The following is a 19782-nucleotide window of genomic DNA, read 5'->3' as shown; positions in this document are numbered from 1 at the left end:
AATGTTTCCTGGTCTGATGAGTCTCGATTTCTGTTGAGACATTCAAATGGTAGAGTCAGAATTTGGCGTAAACCGAATGAGAACATGGAACCATCATGCCTTGTTACCAGTGTGCAGGCTGGTGGTGGTGGTGTAATGGTGTGGGGGATGTTTTCTTGGCACACTTTAGGCCCCTTAGTGCCAATTGGGCATCGTTTAAATGCCATGGGCTACCTGAGCATTGTTTCTGACCATGTCCATCCCTTCATGACCACCATGTACCAATCCTCTGATGGCTACTTTCAGCAGGATAATGCACCATGTCACAAAGCTCGAATCCTTTCAAATTGGTTTCTTGAACATGACAATGAGTTCAGTGTACTAAAATGGCCCCCACAGTCACCAGATCTCAACCCAATAGAGCATCTTTGGGATGTGGTGGAACGGGAGCTTCATGCCCTGGATGTGCATCCCACAAATCTCCATCAACTGCATGATGCTATCCTATCCATATGGGCCAACATTTCTAAAGAATGCTTTCAGCACCTTGTTGAATCAATGCCACGTAGAATTAAGGCAGTTCTGAAGGCAAAAGGGGGTCAAACACCGTATTAGTATGGTGTTCCTAATAATCCTTTAGATGAGTGTTGTAAAAGGAAGAGACTTGACACACATAAAAAAAGGTTGGGGCAGCCACCCGTATAATATTCCTAGCTGCAAAGGATTTAGCTTTATGCAACAATGAAGTTGACTGTCGAGAGTCCAAGACTGAACTGCCGAAGGTTGTGAGAAATGGCGGTTTTAAATGGTCAGACAGGAAGTGATGTTTCACGCACCGGAGCCGGAAGTGACATTCCTCTAGGGGCCGGAACCGGAAGTGACATTCTTCTAGGGGCCGGAACTGGAAGGGACGCTCTTCTAGGCGCCGGAACTGGAAGGGACGCTCTTGTTTCAGAAAGGTTTTTCCGCGGCTGGTCTGCAATGATAGTAGGAGAAGGTTTAATGCACTCCGCCCCCCCTGGCCTGGCGTGGAATTACCTTTACTTGGTCCACACAACGTCCTCCTATGTGCATGTGTGTGAAATGGCCCCCCCCTCAGCCCAGACCCATCGGGTCGGGCGTACCGATCCGAGAAGTCGTGACACCTGGAAAGGGCATCGGCATTGGCCTGCAGAATACCCCGGCGATAAACGACTGAATACTTACATAGCTGGAGATCCAAAAACCACCTTGTGACCCGCGGATTGGACTCCCTGTGCAAGGCCATCCACTGTAAGGGTGCATGGTCTGTCACAAGAGTGAATTCACGTCCCAAGAGGTAGTATCTCAGCTGAGTAATTGCCCATTTAATAGCCAAAGCCTCCTGCTCCACTGCCGCATACCTAGTTTCCCGATCCAACAGTTTCCGGCTCAGGTACATTATGGGGTGTTCAACTCCATCGATGCTCTGGCTCAGCACGGCTCCAAGACCTGTGTCCGAAGCGTCCGTCTGGAGAATAAAAGGTTCAGAAAAATCTGGTGCTTTTAATATAGGAGCTGACGTAAGGGCCAGTTTCAAGTCACTGAATGCAGCTTCTGATATCTCATCCCATACCACATGATTAGGTCGACCCTTCTTTGTGAGGTTCGTCAAGGGCATAGCTCTCTCGGAAAACCGAGGTACAAACCGGCGATAGTAACCCGCCAAGCCGAGAAATGCTTGTACTTGCCTCTTGGTTATCGGACGGGGCCAATTTGCAATAGCATCAATTTTGGAACACTGTGGTCTCACCATACCCCGGCCCACTAGATAGCCTAAATATTTGGCCTCGACCAACCCAAAGAAACACTTTTTCGGGTTGATACGAAGTCCAGCTTGTGCTAGTGTCCGCAACACATCTCCAACCTGCTGTATGTGTTCCTCCCAGGTGTTGGAATAGATGACATCATCCAAGTAGGCAGCACTATATGAATTAGGAGGACGGCGCACTTTATCCACCAGATGTTGGAAGGTCGCAGGTGCCCCATGTAATCCAAATGGAAGGACACGATACTGCCAGTGACCACTAGGGGTGCTGAACGCTGTCTTTTCCTTAGCGGAGTCCGTTAAGGGAACCTGCCAGTACCCCTTAGTCATATCTAAGGTAGTCAAAAATTTGGCATGTCCTAGCCGCTCGAGGAGGTCATCCACTCGTGACATTGGATAGGCGTCAAATTGGGAGACTTAGTTAAGCCGACGGAAGTCATTGCAAAACCTCCAACTTCCATCGGTCTTACTGACCATAACGATAGGACTGGACCAGGGACTATATCTTTCTTCAATCACACCTAGCTCCAGCATTCGTCTGATCTCCAACTCCACTTCAGCCTTTTTTGCCTCGGGAATTCTGTACGGACGTTCTCGGACAATAACCCCAGGTTTCGTCACAATGTCATGCGCAACCAGGGAGGTCCGACTTGGCTTTTCACTGACTACCTCAGGGACAGACAGAATAGCTGCTTAGAGCTCCTGACATTGTTGGCGAGTCAAATTATCTCCGAAATTAAGGTGTAATTGACGAGCGAAGAGAGAGCGTAGCTGTCCGGAGGAGGGCTCGGAATCCCTATCCTTCCACGGTTTCAGCAGATTGATATGATAAATCCGCTCACTGGGTCGACGATTCGGTTGTTTCACCAAATAATCGACCAGCCCCTTCCTCTCCTTAATTTCATAATGGCCTTGCCAATGGGCCAACAATTTGGAGTGTGAGGTAGGAACTAAAACCATGACCCGGTCTCCCGGGTGGAATTCCCGGAGAGACGTGCCACGGTTATAACATCGGGCCTGAGCTGCTTGCGCCTTTTCCATATGTATTTTCAATATTGGTCTAATTTTTTCAAATCTATCGTATAACTGCGCGATATATTCTAACATATTTGTTGAAGGGAGGGCCTCTTCCTCCCATCCTTCCTTTAGGATGTCTAATATGCCCCGGGGTTGTCGTCCATATAGTAATTCAAAAGGTGAGAACCCCGTGGAGGCTTGTGGGACTTCCCGATATGCAAAAAGGACGAGGGGGAGGAGCTGATCCCAGTTCCTTCCGTCCTCATTGACTACCTTACGCAACTTCTGTTTGAGAGTTTGATTAAAACTCTCCACAAGACCGTCGGTTTGAGGATGATATACCGAGGTCTTTAAATGCTTTATTTGAAGTAGCTTGGCAGTCTCCCTGAACGTCTGCGAGGTAAAAGGAGTCCCTTGATCCGTCAGGATTTCTTTAGGGATTCCGACACACGCAGATACTCCCACTAATTCCCGTGCGATAGCTTTTGAAGTAGCGGAGCGCAACGGAACAGCCTCTGGAAATCGAGTAGCATAATCGACCAGAACCATTATATATTTATAACCTCTGGCTGAGGGTTCCAGGGGTCCCACCAGGTCGACCCCTATGCATTCAAACGGGATATCAATTAAGGGTAAGGGAACTAGAGGAGCACGGTCCCTCCTAGGAATTTGCCTCAATTGACATTCCGGACAGGATGTGCAAAAGCGGCGAACCTCCTCGTTAATTCCGGACCAAAAAAAATCGGAGCTTAATTCCCTCCAGTGTTTTTTCGGGGCCCAAATGGGCTCCCAGCAGATGGGTATGTGCTAGTTCACAGACCTGTCGCCGGTAGGTTCGTGGTACTAACAACAGTGACCTTATCTGCCCCTCATGTTCTGCTACTCGATATAACGGATCATTATTAAGCACAAAGTGAGGACCTTGTGGTATGGGATATGACGTGCGTTAGCCATCCATTTTTTGCAAATTTAAGGGAATCGTCATTCCATTGTTCCCTTTTAAATGAAGCCGGCGTCTGCCTGAATTGAAACTGCAGACGTGAGAGAGGATCGGATTCGACCTAATGGGGCGGAGTTTCGTCCCGAGACGTCGGAGTGCTTACTGATGACGTTTCAGGCTGTGACGTCCCGGGTCTTTCGTCGTCATCACCAGAGGCCGAAGTCTGCTCCTCAGCCGGCTGTAAACACGGCATGGAGGAAGTTGAGGGCGCTGAATTTGCGTCCGTGACTAGACCTAGTGATCGGGGAGAAGTGCCTATATTACCGCTATTTATTTCGACCCAATCTCTTGCTAGTTTCGCGGGGAAGGGCGGATCATCCATCACTGCCACCATTATTTTTTTAATGATGCCGTCTTGGCACATAAAACATTTGGCGGATCGATAATACCGGACATCCCCGTGAATGCGGTTCTTATTCTTACACCATTGTCGCGGTAATATTAAGTGGCAAGCAACAATGGAAATGTTACTGCCGGAATCAAAGCGGTTACTTTAATTCCATTGACTAACACTTTTCCCGTATGTGAACAGGCCAGCGGAATAGCGAGAGCACACCGCACCTTCTCCCACTTCACCCCGCAGACCCCTTTGTTGCTTCGTAGAGTCTGCCGGCGCGTCTCAGGGTCCACCCGAACATGCCTCAGTTTATAGCCGCGGGACTCTGTATTAGGGACGCAAGCACACCCGGGTTCACACGAGCCCCGTTCTGACTCTCCCAAGCCTGTTTCTGCCCTAAAGTGTTCTATGATCTCCGCTAAGGCGGTAATATCCGTATATCCCTAGCCCGGCTGGGTGAGTTTTCCGGGGAGGCTTTTGAGTAATAAGGCACAGGCCACCTGCTCTGCTATTTGGTGACTGGTATTTTTATGAGGCTGTAACCAACCAACCACCTTACCCCATAAAGCCATGGCCTACTTCTTAGTTGCCTTGGCAGTATTAAATTTCCAGGCCATTATGGTTTCCACCTGCCAGCCTGGGTTTCTCCCACCTTTATTAAAGGGCTTGCCCTTCGTGGGATACGCTGGGGCAGTCCCCACACCCGGGATGTCATAATAAGCACCCGATGCGTTCTCTGACGTACCTGGCTCTAGCCTGTGGGTCCCGGAGCTATTTGTCCCCGGACCTTTAACAGGATGATGGGTTGAGGCACATTCCAGTTTTCCCCAACACGCCCCGACTGACGTCCACTCGGCAACTCGGGAGCGGTACTTACCCATCTGATGATTTGTTGGTTTATAAACGTGTGTATAGTCAAGGTTCAAGTTTGCCTTCCGATCTCTCCAGGAGGCCATCATCCTGTTCGACTACGCCACTGCAAAAGGAAGAGACTTGACACACGTAAAAAAAGGTTGGGGCAGCCACCCGTATAATATTCCTAGCTGCAAAGGATTTAGCTTTATGCAACAATGAAGTTGACTGTTGAGAGTCCAAGACTGAACTGCCGAAGTTTGTGAGAAATGGCGGTTTTAAATGGTCAGACAGGAAGTGATGTTTCAGGCACCGGAACCAGAAGTGACATTCCTCTAGGGGCCAGAACCAGAAGTGACATTCTTCTAGGTGCCGGAACTGGAAGTGACGCTCTTCTAGGCGCCGGAACTGGAAGTGACGCTCTTCTAGGCCCGGAACTGTAAGGGACGCTCTTGTTTCAGAAAGGTTTTCCCGCGGCTGGTCTGCAAAGATAGTAGGAGAAGGTTTAATGCACTCCGCCCCCCCGGCCTGGCGTGGAATTACCACATGTGTGACAGTGTATATATATATATATATATATATATATATATATATATATATATATATATATATATATATATATATATATATATATATATATATATATATATATATATATATATATATATATATATATATATAGAGATAGATAGATAGATATACATATGACAGCAACACTCATATCAATAACAAAACAATTACATTGACAATCATGTTACGTTATTTTCAAGATGTTTCCTTTTCTTTTTCATTACTTCTTTAACACACTACTTCTCCACTGCGAAGCGCGGGTATTTTGCTAGTATTCAATATACTGCTCACAAAAATTAAAGGAACACTTTAAAGAAACACATTAGATACATCAGATCTCAATATGAAGTTGGATATCTATACAAATAACGACAGGGCAATGTCTTAGGAACAAAAGGATGCCAAGTCTTTTAATGGAAATAAAAGTTTTCTGCCTACAGAGGGCTCAATTGTGTAGACACCCTAAAATCAGAGTGAAATGAAGATGTGGCAGGCTAGTCCTTTTTTTCAAAAACTTAATTTCTGCTACTCAAAATGCTTTTCAGTATCTTGTGTGGCCCCACGAGCTTGTATGCATGCTTGACAACGTCGGGCATGCTCCTAATGAGACGACGGATGGTGTCTTGTGGCATTTCCTCCCAGATCTGTATGAGGGCATCCTTGAGCTGTTGTACAGTCTGAGGAGCAACCTGGCAGCGCCTAATGGACCGAAACATAATGTCCCACAGATGTTCTGTTGGGTTTAAGTCAGGGGATCGTGAAGGCCATTCAATTGTTTCAATTCCTTCATCCTTCATCCATTGCCACATGAGGCCGGGCATTGTCATGCACCAGGAGGAACCCAGGACCCACTACACCAGCGTAGGGTCTGACAATGGGTCCAAGGATTTCATCCTGATACCTAATGGCAGTCAAGATGCCGTTGTCTAGCCTGTAGAGGTCTGTGAGTTGCTCCATGGATATGCCTCCAAGATCATCACTGACCCACCACCAAACCAGTCATGCTAAACGATGTTACAGGCAGCATAATATTCTCCACGGCTTCTCCTGACCCTTTCACGCCTTTCACATATACTCAGGGTGAACCTGCTCTCATCTGTGAAAAGCACAGGACGCCAGTGGTGGACCTGCCAATTCTGGTATTCTATGGCAAATGCCAATTGAGCTCCCCGGTGCTGTGCAGTGAACACAGGGCGCAGTAGACATTTGGGCCCTCAGGCAACCCTCATGAAGTCTGTTTCTGATTGTTTGGTCAGAGACATTCACACCAGTGGCCTGCTGGAGGTCATTTTGTAGGGCTCTGGCAGTGCTCATCCTGTTCCTCCTTAACCAAAGGAGCAGATACTGGTCCTGCTGAAGGGTTATGGACCTTCTATGGCCCTCTCCAGCTCTCCTTGAGTAACTGCTTGTCTCCTAGAATCTCCTCCATGCCATTGAGACTGTGCAGGGAGACACAGCAAACCTTCTGGCAATGACACGTATTGATGTGCCATCCTGGAGAAGTTGGACTACCTGTGCAACCTCTGTAGGGTCCAGGTATCACCTCGTGCTACCAGTAGTGACACTGACTGTAGCCAAATGCAAAACTAGTGAAGAAACAGTCAGAAAAGATGAGGAGGGAAAAATGTCAGTGGCCTCCACCTGTTAAACCATTCCAGTTTTGGGGGTCATCTCATTGTTGCCCCTCTAGTGCATCTGTTGTTAATTTCATTAACACCACAGCAGCTGAAACTGATTAACAACCCCCTCTGCTACTTAACTGACCAGATTAATTTCCCATAAGTTTCATTGACTTTATGCTATACTCTGATTTAAAAGTGTTCCTTTAATTCTTTTGAGCAGTATATTGCTTTTCTTTCTCCAAGTAACTGATCGCCACACAATCAGCTCTGTAATAGACATTAAGCCATCTGTAAGCTTAGAGCGGCGATTCTTCAAACCGTTTAAAGAACATTGAAATATCTTCGTAGTACATGTTTAATTATTCTATTCTTCACGCCAGTCCCAGTGAAGAATATAGATTATTTAAATGAAGTTAAAGTTTTAGCTGTATAATATAATAAACATATTTTGCTGCATTTCATCTTAAAAATGATATCGTCATCGTATGTAAATATGTGCTTTATAAAGTGACTCAGGTTGTGCAATATTATAACTTTAGTGCAAGTTTACAGTGAGGTAATTCTACTAATAAGTACAGATAGTTCTACAAGGAGGAATTGATTGAGTGCGTTTAAAGTTCTTGGGATGAAACTGTTTCTGAACCGCCAGGTCCGTACAGGAAAGGCTTTGATACGTTTTGCCATGGCTGAGACCGCGTGGGCTTGATGCTGTATACCAATAATTCTCTTTCTGATCAGCTGCAGCTGTGATTCCTCACTCAGATACATTGATATACTGTAAATACTCCGAGTGGTGCAGTGAGAATAATATGGAAAAAGATGATCCACTGTGGCAACCCCTAACGGGAGCAGCTGAAAGAAGAAAAAGAAGAAGATGGTGCAGTGAGAGTAACAACGCTAAAGCAGTTATGGTATTTGGAATACTATGGCTATTCCCTGGATCATTATATTGTTACAAGTTAATTACAATCAGATGTGTTACACTAATAAACAATATGCAGTTAGTTTCAGTGTATTTATAAAGCCGCGTCAGGAAAATAAGGTGTAACCACACAGGAACAGTAGCATTGCTTTGACGCTGGGTGCTGCCAGTCTGCAAAACCGAGCGGAGAACTTGCGTACGACAAGGTATGAGGTATCGTGGAAAAGTGCATGGCTTTACGCCAAGTGTAGGTTTTATACATCGTGATTTGAACGTGGAAGTGTTCTTACGCAACATTTCTGTGCGTACGCATCATTTATGCATGAGGCCCCAGGAATGGGTATGTATTTTTTTAAATTTATGTAAAAAGCTTAATTTTACAGCACAATTTTGAAAAGCAAATGCAGCAATACAATCTTTGTAAAGAAATAACAGACTTGAAAAATATCAAACGTATCCTTTAAGAATAATTAGAATAGGTTTACACGGTAGCTGCTTTCAGGAATACGTGTTACAGTTTACCTTGTCTTTTGTTTTTGTATTTAGTCTTTACATTTAGAAATTAAACATAGAGTACTTCTTTTTGTAAGATATTGTTATCAACACCTTTATTGACAAAGACTTACTTTTGATACTCCTAATACTGATTGGTAGGCTGTGTCACTGAGGACCAGAGGAGTAAGCTATATTTAAAATAAAATACATGTTCCAAATGAACATCACTACTTAAAATCACAGTCATTCTGAATTTCAAAATGTAAACTTTTAAATTAAAAACAAAAACTTCATAAACAATAAAATGAAAAGAAAAAAAAATAAAAATGCAAACAAAAAAGCCTCATACAAAAATTTTAAAGTAAAAAAAAAAACTGTACAATTACATCCTACAAAGTAGGCAGTTACAGATAAGAAAAACACAAATCAAAATGTACAAGAAAATTTACAACAACAAACTGAATATGTTTCTGGGGGGTATTTTTCATACGTGGATTACTCGTTTAGCCGGACGTAATTGTTGATGATTTGGCATGATCCTGAATCTGTCAGTTTTTCGAAACTCTTGCTGGATGTGTTGTCATAGCAGCAGATCCAAATCCTCAAATCTGCTCGGAGCAGGTTTGTTCTGTGTAAACAAGGATTAGCTCACACACGTAATCAGTGTCCGTGCATGGAATTCATTCAGTCATGGCTTTGCCATTCATGAATGAGCTACTAATTGATATCAGTGCACAAATTATAAAAAGAGAATTTCATATAGAGAGGGTTGTGCGATCGGCAATATCCTTTATTGCTCCCGGAGGAAATTCTTTTTGAAAGATACCACTTTAGCTGAGGGGGAATATTGTACCTCAAAGATTTATTAGCACCTTATATTCGAAGTCAAACAAGGTGAAGTCGGGCTCTCACAACCACACAGACAGTATGCATTGCTTTGAGTTTTTTTGCAAGCGGCACTTTTTTTATATACTATAGGCGATGCGGAAAATCTATCTAAAAGTGCAGTTTGCCAGGCAATTCGTAAAATCTGTTTGGCTCTGAAATATTTCCTTTGGATTTTCAGTGTTTTCTGGACACCTGCATGTGCAGACAATAAAAGAGAAATGTCATGCCATTGCAGGTAGGTAATACCCAGACAAAAACACCCACAGTTCCATAAAGAATCTCACAATCAGCCTAACATTCTCATTACCCAGGATTTCCAAATGTGATTGGGACACATGAGACTGATCAGAGTGGAGTTTGATCAAACAAAATTTGGAAAATGTACCTCTCCTCCTGATGAATAATCAGACACAGTCTTCATCAAATATTTGACCTTCGTCAATATCTTGTTGGTCAGACAAGTTCTAGGGATATGACTTTCCCTGCAACTGACCCAACAAAAAAAAAATGCCCTCAGAAACAGGGCGATGGGCATTTTGCAGGAGAGCCAACTCTTCTGCAGGGGTTAGGTCTGGACCGCATGAGCCTCTACCTGTTTTTTGCTTGTCTGCCTTCTTATTAGCTTTAACATTAATGTTTTTTATATTATATATGATTCTTTATGTCAACAATTCTTTAAATAGTTTTATACCAATATTTACCAGTTTGAAGTATATTCTTGTACTTCACTTTAACCTGTTCCCATGTTCTCCTTGTGCTCACGTTTGATATGGAATTATGACATATTAAATAATAATTAATCTGACACATAGGAAATGAAACGCTGCATTCAGTAAGTACAATGCACACTACTTAGCTTTTAATTTGTTGGCCACTTTTTGCCAGCCGTCTTTTCTGGTTTGGCCTGCTTTTGCAGTGTTACCCCTTGTGCATATTAAATCTTGAAATTCTTCATATTCTTCAAATAAAAGGTCCAGCACCGCTTGTGTGAAAAAAATGCGCCCGTTCTTTCGTCATTTTGTTACAGCTTATCAAAGACTTGCTAATCATGTTTTCTAAACTCAATATATATGGGCTTTTCAATCAATGCGGGCGCACGCATTCATCTCGGATGATTAGATCCAGCTAGACTAATCTACTACATGACTGCGTTTGAAAAACTGACTTATCCTGGATGAGCTTCACCGGCATTAACTCATCCAAGATGAGGCATCTGATTTCAGATGATTTAAGGAACGTACGGAAAATAATCCCCTGTACATCCTTCTATACATCCTTCATGCATGCTCACCTGTTCCATCTGTGCAGCAGTGTCACCTTGCACTCCTAAAAGAACCATAGCGAGAGCAATGGAGAAGTTTAATGGTGAAAAGCTTAAAACTTAAACCTTTCACATCCCAACCCACAACTGTTACATCAGGTGTGCCACAGGGCTCTGTCCTGGGGTCCCTCCTTTTCATTATTTACCTCCTTCCCCTTGGCAATATCTTTCATAAATATAACATTAGCTTCCACTGTTATGCTGATGACACCCAGCTCTATCTCACTAGCAAACCTACTGCTTCCTTTCCACCCTCCTCACTTACTGATTGCATAGCAGAAATCAAATCCCGGTTTTCTTCAAATTTTCTTAAATTAAATAGTGACAAAACTGAGGTTCTTCTCATTGGTACAAAATCAACATTATCCAAAACTGATCATTTTTCCTTTGTTATTGATAATTCCTCTGTCTCCCCTTCCCCACAGGTTAAGAGTCTGGGTGTCATCCTTGACAGTACTTTATCCTTTCAGTCCCACATCAGTAACATCTCCCGGTCTGCATATTTCCACTTGCGTAACATTAATCATATTCGCCCCTCCATTACTCCCCACACCACTGCTATCCCTGTTCATAGCCTTGTCACTTCTCGTCTGGATTATTGCAATTACCTTTTCCTTGGTCTTTCTCGCAAATCTCTTTATAAGGTTCAACTCGTGCAGAATTCAGCTGCCCACATCATTATTAGAACCCCCTCTATTCACCATATCACTCCCGTTTTGCAGCAGCTTCATTGGTTTCCAGTTCAGTTCCGAATTCAATTCAGAATTCTTCTAATAACTTTTAAGGCTATCCAAATCTTGCCCCTCCATATCTGTCTGACCTCCTCCATGTTACCATTCCCTCCTGTACCCTTAGATCCTCTTCCTCCATCCACTTGAATGTCCCCTTCATCAGTCTTACCACTATGGGGAGCAGAGCATTCAGTTGATCTGCTCCCTAGCTTTGGAGCTCACTGTCACCTGAGCTTAGAAATATTGAATCATTTTCACTTTTCAAATCTAAAGTTAAAACTCATTTGTTTAAGACTGCTTTTTCTCTTTGATTACAATTGCTCTGTTTGATTTTAACTTTTGTATTTTACTTTTGTTTATAATCTGTATTTTGTCTATTGTTCGGTGTCCTTGAGTATTTAAAAAGGCACCTACAAATAAATAAAATGTATTATTATTATTATTATTATTATTATTATTATTATTATTATTATTATTATTACCACTGTTAGACTCACTTAACTTCTTAAGCAGGTCCAGGGAGAACTGAGAATTTGCTTCACTCAGGGACTCCATAACTTAGTGTTGGAAACCAATCCGTCAAATAATAACCACAAATCAATTAATCAATTTTCATTAAATTAATTTTTTTCTCTGTACAGTTTGCAAAAAATATATTCCAAAGAATCAAAATATAACATGTCCAAGCAATAGAAGTCGGTATTAAAGGCTTGTAAAAAAGAGAGTTAAGTATGTAAGAGGATGATAAGTGGGTAAGAGGGTAATAAATGTTGAACAGGTGCTGACATTGTAAATATATTAATCATGAATCTGCCAAGGCATGAAAAATTATTTTGTATATCACTTCATTCTGGAGCAGATATCCTGCTCCTTCATTCAAGAAACAGCTGGATGATACAATGGAATAAACCAACACTTGCTGTATATAGTCAAATAAAACATGCTATTAGTTATTTTGTTTTTATTGATTAAACAACAAAAATGAGTCAAAGATAGTTGGCCAGTTCATATGAGGTTCTCAGTGTTTAACTTTATTGCTAATTTGTTACAGACCTGTTGTATACAAAATCATGCAATTAATGCCCAATTAACAATATTTAAGCTCTTACACTAACAGTTAACATTTCTTACAAGAAAAGACTGTTTCTTTGACATGATTTGTTCTATTACTGTAGCATACATTTGTAATATTTTGTCATTTATTACATTTCATAATAAACAAATTTTGAGTTATTTTTGAGTACTGCACAAGTTATTTTTTTACAGAACACAAGAGCTCTAATCATATTGCCCTTTCCATTTTTGATAAAATGTAAACATTCACAATTTAGAAAGCATTTGATAAGGTGCCACATGAGAGGTTGGGCATCAAGTTAAAAGAAGTGGGAATTCAGGGTGATGTTTTTAGATGGGTGCAGAATTGGCTCAGACACAGGAAGCAGAGGGTGATGGTGCGAGGAACCTCGTCAGAACTGGCCGATGTTAAGAGTGGTGTTCCACAGGGGTCAGTGCTAGGGCCGCTGTTATTTTTAATATATATAAATGATTTAGATAGGAATATAAGTAACAAGCTGGTTAAGTTTGCAGATGATACCAAGATAGGTGGATTAGCAGATAATTTGGAATCCGTTATATCATTACAGAAGGACTTGGATAGCATACAGGCTTGGGCAGATTTGTGGCAGATGAAATTTAATGTCAGTAAATGTAAAGTATTACACATAGGAAGTAAAAATATTAGGTTTGAATACACAATGGGCGGTCGAAAAATCGAGAGTACACCTTATGAGAAGGATTTAGGAGTCATAGTGGACTCCAAGCTATCAACTTCCAAACAGTGTTCAGAAGCCATTAAGAAGGCTAACAGAATGTTAGGTTATACAGCACGATGTGTGGAGTACAAGTCCAAGGAGGTTATGCTCAACCTTTATAATGCACTGGTGAGGCCTCATCTTGAGTACTGTGTGCAGTTTTGGTCTCCAGGCTACAAAAAGGACATAGCAGCACTAGAAAAGGTCCAGAGAAGAGCGACTAGGCTGATTCCAGGTCTACAGGGGTTGAATTATGAGGAAAGATTAAAAGAGCTGAGCCTTTACAGTTTAAGCAAAAGAAGATTAAGAGGTGACATGATTGAAGTGTTTAAAATTATGAAGGGAATTAGTACAGTGGATCGAGACTTGTATTTTAAAATGAGCTCATCAAGAACACGGGGACACAGTTGGAAACTTGTTAAGGGTAAATTTCGCACAAACATTAGGAAGTTTTTCTTTACACAAAGAACGATAGACACTTGGAATAAGCTACCAAGTAGTGTGGTAGACAGTAAGACGTTAGGGACTTTCAAAACTCGACTTGATGTTTTCTTGGAGGAAGCAAGTGGATAGGACTGGCGAGCTTTGTTGGGCTGAATGGCCTGTTCTCGTCTAGATTGTTCTAATTCTAATACTCAGGAGCGCACCTTTCTTTGTACTAGTACTATTTATTTTCTCTCTTTTGCTGATTATCAACTTTTGGGTTTAAATGGGACTCCTGTTTGACACCTACATTTTATTCAAAGAGTGTCTGGAGGAAACAACTTGGCTGTGAGTGGACGGTTTTTATTGTGCACTTACTGTTTGAGGAAATTCTTGGAGAACAGTCAGTTTTCATTTATGTATCTTGATTTAAGAGCACTGTAAACATTATTGAAATTTCAAAAATTCCCATTTAAAAAAACGTTGACTAATTTTTAAAATTGGTCTAAATTTAAGATGAGACTCTTTCTGTGGAAGGTAATTTTTTGGAAAATTTACTCTTTCAAATTCACCCAAAAGCCGCTATGGATGTCAACACAAATTCCTATTACAAGTTGCCAGCAGTGCCTCAAACATTGCTGGAGTATCGTAGTCACATCAGCTGCGCATGTGCACGACAGGCTTTAATTAAACTCCATATTTGGTACGTCTTTCAAAATTTTATGCTTAAGAAATGTGCACTGCAACTAGTCTTCAAAACTATCAACAAGCAACAGTTGGAAATATGGTGCTTAGGTAAGTAATTGTAGCCACTGTCACACACGTGTGACTAGGAGTGAGCTGAATGGACCAAGTGGAGGTGATTACCCGCCGGGCCAGGGGGTGGCGGGGTGCTCTAAACCTGTTTCTGTTAATTCCGCAGATCCTGCCTGATTCAATGTCGCTTCTGGTTCCGGCTCCCAGACTAACATCACTTCTGGTTTCAGCTGCCAGACTGAAGTCACTTCCGGGTTATGGACTATAAATCCGCCAAATTGCCAGACCGAGTCAGTTCATTTTGGGAACTCAAACCAGCAACATCAATTCTGCTCTCAAAGATCCTTTTGCAGCTAGGAACAATATACGGGTGGCTGCCCCAAACCTTCTTTTAGTGTGTTGAGACTCATCATTTCACACCACCTAAATTAAATTTGGATTTAGTTTTTAAAAAGTGGATTTTGTAAAATGAGATGTATGTATTTTGTGTACTCTACTAATACATGTAATTACATTCTGTTATCACTGTTATTATTGAATAGAGATTCTGAATAGAGAGTTTAAAAAATCTTCAATGAGCAAAAATGTGATCTCTATCTTTAACAAAAATACAATAAAAAATTCAAAATACTCCAACTTTCAAAACAGGTAGCTACTGAAGCACCTGAATGTTATTCAATGTGTACACTTTCTAACTTGTTTTTTCTTAAAATGCTGATGTCAGTTATGTTGTTTTTTTATATTCCAATAAAAATATGATAGCATATTTGCACTGCATTAACGTGTCTATGGTAGTTGTGGTTTATTTACACTGGAACTGTGAGACTGACAGACCACTTCTGAAATATGATATTAAGTATACTTAAAACAAATTCTCAGTTAGGTATTGTCTACTTTTTTTATGCTATATTTGGGCATTTACTATACAACATTAGCACTGAGTCTATATAAGGCTACAACAACATATCTTTTTGGTCAATGAAGCAACTCTCCATTCTGCCTACATAATCTACAGGGTGAGCCAAAATGAAGTACCACATTTCTCAAGGTCATTGTGCAAGGTACTGGCAGCTGAGTGGATTGGGTCCAGTGCGCACCATGCTTTCGCTGATGAAGCGTTCTTCAAAAACAAAGAATCCATCATCACTATGCAACATTTAGGGCTTCAATTTTGCAGTTTGGGGGCAGCACGGTGGTGGAGTGGTAGCGCTGCTGCCTCGCAGTTAGGAGACCCGGGTTCGCTTCCCGGGTCCTCCCTGCGTGGAGTTTGCATGTTCTCCCGTGTCTGCGTGGGTTTCCTCCGGGCGCTCCGGTTTCCTCCCACAATCCAAAGACATGCGGGTTAGGTGGATTGGCGATTCTGAATTGTGCTTGGTGTGTGGGTGTGTTTGTGTGTGTCCTGCGGTGGGTTGGCACCCTGCCCTGGATTGGTTCCTGCCTTGTGCCCTGTGTTGGCTGGGATTGGCTCCAGCAGACCCCCGTGACCCTGTATTCGGATTCAGTGGGTTAGAAAATGGATGGATGGATGGATTTTGCAGTTTCCTAAACATTCAGCACCCAAACATGCTTCTTCCTGAGGCATTTCCAACACGTCTTTGAGGATATTTGAAATGTGGCACTTCTTTTTGGGACACCCTGTATAATAAAACACTAAGGTCTGTGTCTACTGTATGTCCAGTTCCTCAGAGCAATCTAATTGGTCAGTTTGGCTTTTGTGTGATTGGTTGGTTTGACTTTGGTAAAACGATCAATACAGGAAGTGCAGACACACGAAAGAATAAATGCATAGGAGGCATTGCTGGCAGTCATCCTCAACATATAAAAGCTGACAGCAGGCAATCAAGATGCCTAAAGAATAATGACATGGTCTGTGAATTGGGCCTTACAGGACTGTGCTCAACAGTGGGAGCACTGGTCAAAAGAGGTTTAGACACATGAGGATACTGTGGAAGTGCACTGAAGTGCCTTATATGTAGGGAAAAGAATATCAGATATTTGTATTCTATTCCTTGTCTTAGGCAGGTAATATAGCTTGTTTTCAATAAAAAGTCATTTTCTAAATAACTATTTTATTCATATAAAAACACTGAAAAGGGCATGCAAATTTGAGTAGAAAAGTAATTTTGATTGTAATAACATCCTAACAACAAATAAAATATCAGAGTGGCAAATAAGATTGTGTTTAATGAAATTCAGTAGAATGTACCAATTTAAAATTTCTTCAGAACAAGACAGAAAAGCACATTCAAGCTTAACTGAAGTTTTGAATTGGAGACTTTCCTGTTGTTACCTATATCAGAGGTGTGCTTCACCTCTGAGGAAACAGAAAACTCGCTTAGTCATTAATAACACAAGCGGGGCCAGCACGTCAGCAAAACGAAACCTCATAAAAAAGACAAAGTCGCTTAGCTGCCAACATCAGCAAAACGGCATCCCTTTTACTTTTCCTCCTGCTGCTAATACACAAGTGAGGTGAGCAAGTCGGCAAAACGAAACCTCTGAAGAAAGACAAATTCGCTTAGCTGCTAATGTTGGAAAAACGGTATCCCTTTTACTTTTCCTCCCACCGCTAATACACAAGCGATGCATGTATGTCAGCAAAACGAATCCTCCTAGGACAGAGATGCCCAAAGTAGTTCCTTTCAATTACCAGACATCTCTACATTTTAGGTTTTTTTTTTTTTTCTGACGATTTCAATAGTTTTTAGGATCCCTGGCTTTTTACAGCACGGGCTTACACAGCCAGTATTATTATAATTATTTCTGAATAAATTGTCATTTAGATTAGTTGGCTTCATTCCTGAGTGGAAAAATGTGAACATATGTGAGTCAGGCCACCCCAGAATCCTTTTGTGAATCAAAATGTTGAGGAGTGCTCTCATATTATAGTAAGACTAACAGTTATTTGACAATATTTTATAAAAAAGGCATGTTTTTGGAACATTGTCAGAATTGGCTGGGTACCTGATTTTGCAACATGAATAATTCCAAGATTTTTAAAGGTGTGTTAATATTGTTTGCTGTTGTAGAAATGGTGCCCCCATTCAAGACCTTTCATTAGGAATTCTGCTTTCTCCAGTCTAAATGAAAAGATGTGATTAAAAATTGTTCTCAGCCATAAATACAAGCAGATATGAAAATTACCATTTTGGGGTGAAGTATTCCTTTAGTCTAGATCTTCAAAGTTCCCAATATTCATCCACCAGAAATTTTTAATTAAAACATCGAATCACATAAAAAGACACCAGTGGAAATTAAAGGGAACTGAATTTAAGTCAGAAGCTGGGAAACAATCCTTCACAAAAAAGGGTTGTGCAAATCTGGATCAAAATAACATGTAATTTAGTAGCTGAAGCTGAAACAATGACAATTTTTAAAATTTATCTGGATCAGATAAGCCTTTGGCTACCAAAACAAACTGAATGGATGGAATGGTTCCCTTATGTGTTTCAAACCCATAACAAGGCAGCTAAACTACTGTTGGATTAGATTAAAAAAAGAAAAAAAAAACTATTTGTTCTCAATTACTCTAGTAACAAATATACTTTGGAGCCAGCTTGTTTTTGAATATGGTGTTAGTTATAAACAATTAATTAACAACGCACAAATCCAATAGCAATTCATTCAGATATGTGTCATCAGCCAGATTTTGAGCTTATGTACTTTGCCATAATTTTATAAATTTCCCTATTACACTAACACAAGCATTATATTACAAGGCTGCATGCTACAAGTTCAGAATTCTGCAGCAAAAGGGCTGAAAAAAAACAAAATCTCTGATCACATTAACTCTAAATCTATGAAATATGAAATATAATCAAATGTCTGAACCTGATAACTTATTTTCTCCAAATTGCATTCATTGTGACTGGAATTTCCTTTAAATGTCTCTAGCTCATCAATCTTCTTCCTCTTCATTATTATTATTATTATTATTATTATTAGGATCTGTACATAGTAAATAAAATTTTATTAATTGCAGAATTGTTTTAGAAGTGTTAATTTGTGTATAATGATTATAGTAATTTAAAATTCTTTTAAGTGTCAACATAATTTCAACATGATTTCATATTTCTTGATTGAATAATGTGTTGTTTGGATAACTTGATTGTTTAGGAGGGTGAGACAGAAGAGTGTGGAATGTGTTTAAAGTTCCAGTTACGATGAAGGTAATTTTATAGAAACAATTATCTGATCACATACACATACAAATATAAACACAATATGAAACAACAATATAAAAAATAATGCAATTCCAAAATATTTTTGCACCTATTCAAACGTATTTTGGAATTATATTTTTGGAATCACTAGAATGGTGACAAAATGGATTCGGTGTGTTTAGATTTCATTCTTTTTACATATATAAAATTAATTGATAGATAATAATAGTTTATATTTTTTTTACTCCTATATTACTTTATGAGGTGGATTTAAAAAATCTTATAAATGATTAAATTACGGATTATGGAAGGTCTTCATAGTGAATAAAATAAACACTGCGTATCACCTTATTCTGAAAAGCAATTAATTATAAGTAAAACACAAATTACTACACGATCACCTGTTTTAAAGAGTTACAACAATAAATAGTCCGATCGGGGAATGAGACATAACTATGTGGGTAAAACAGTAGAGGGGTACATTTATTATGCAATACTACAAAAAAATAAAATACAAATCGTCCCACTTCTACTTCAGTATAAATAATTGTAAATTATGACGTAATAAAGGCTAATTTTGTCTTGTTAAATACTATTATTAAACAGCACATTAATCACGAAACTACGATTATACGTGGATATCTGATTTTGTGAGACAGTTTCACTGTGAAGCTCAGAGTACACAAGTAAAAAAAAAGATTAAAATCACGTGACTTAAACACAGTGGAAGTGCGCATTTTATCAATCGAAGAGGCTGTCACGGCATCGTACGTCAACGTCGCCGCCATATTGCGAGTGGCACTGCTGCGGAGTGACGTAATGAATAATGTGTTGCTTGGGATTGTACAAACCGCTGTACGCTCCAAACCAGATCACGGGGGATTAAAATTCATAGATAAGGCTGAACATTTTTTTTTGGTTATATTTGGCCAATTGAAAATCCCGTTTCATAATCTTAGCACTCAAGGTCACCTTACAATGAAATGAAACAACATTAGTAAAATTAAAACAAGAGAATGATAAATCAAAAAGCAATAATTAGCAAACAAACAAAGATAACTGGCAGTAACAGTGCAAAATCCGAAATTGCTATTCCATTTTGAAAAGAT

The 19782-nt window shown here is 40.5% G+C and overlaps 1 protein-coding gene across 1 annotated transcript in view; it reads right to left on the bottom strand.

Moving 5' to 3' along the window:
• Positions 1-19782, bottom strand: part of LOC120529558 (leukocyte elastase inhibitor-like) — an 80627-nt gene that overhangs the window by 58986 nt on the left and 1859 nt on the right. The gene's annotated exons all lie outside the window — the stretch shown is intronic.

This window comes from Polypterus senegalus, chromosome 5, assembly GCF_016835505.1.
Source record: "Polypterus senegalus isolate Bchr_013 chromosome 5, ASM1683550v1, whole genome shotgun sequence".
Classification (NCBI taxonomy): domain Eukaryota; kingdom Metazoa; phylum Chordata; class Cladistia; order Polypteriformes; family Polypteridae; genus Polypterus; species Polypterus senegalus.
This window is presented reverse-complemented; position numbering and strand designations above follow the sequence as displayed.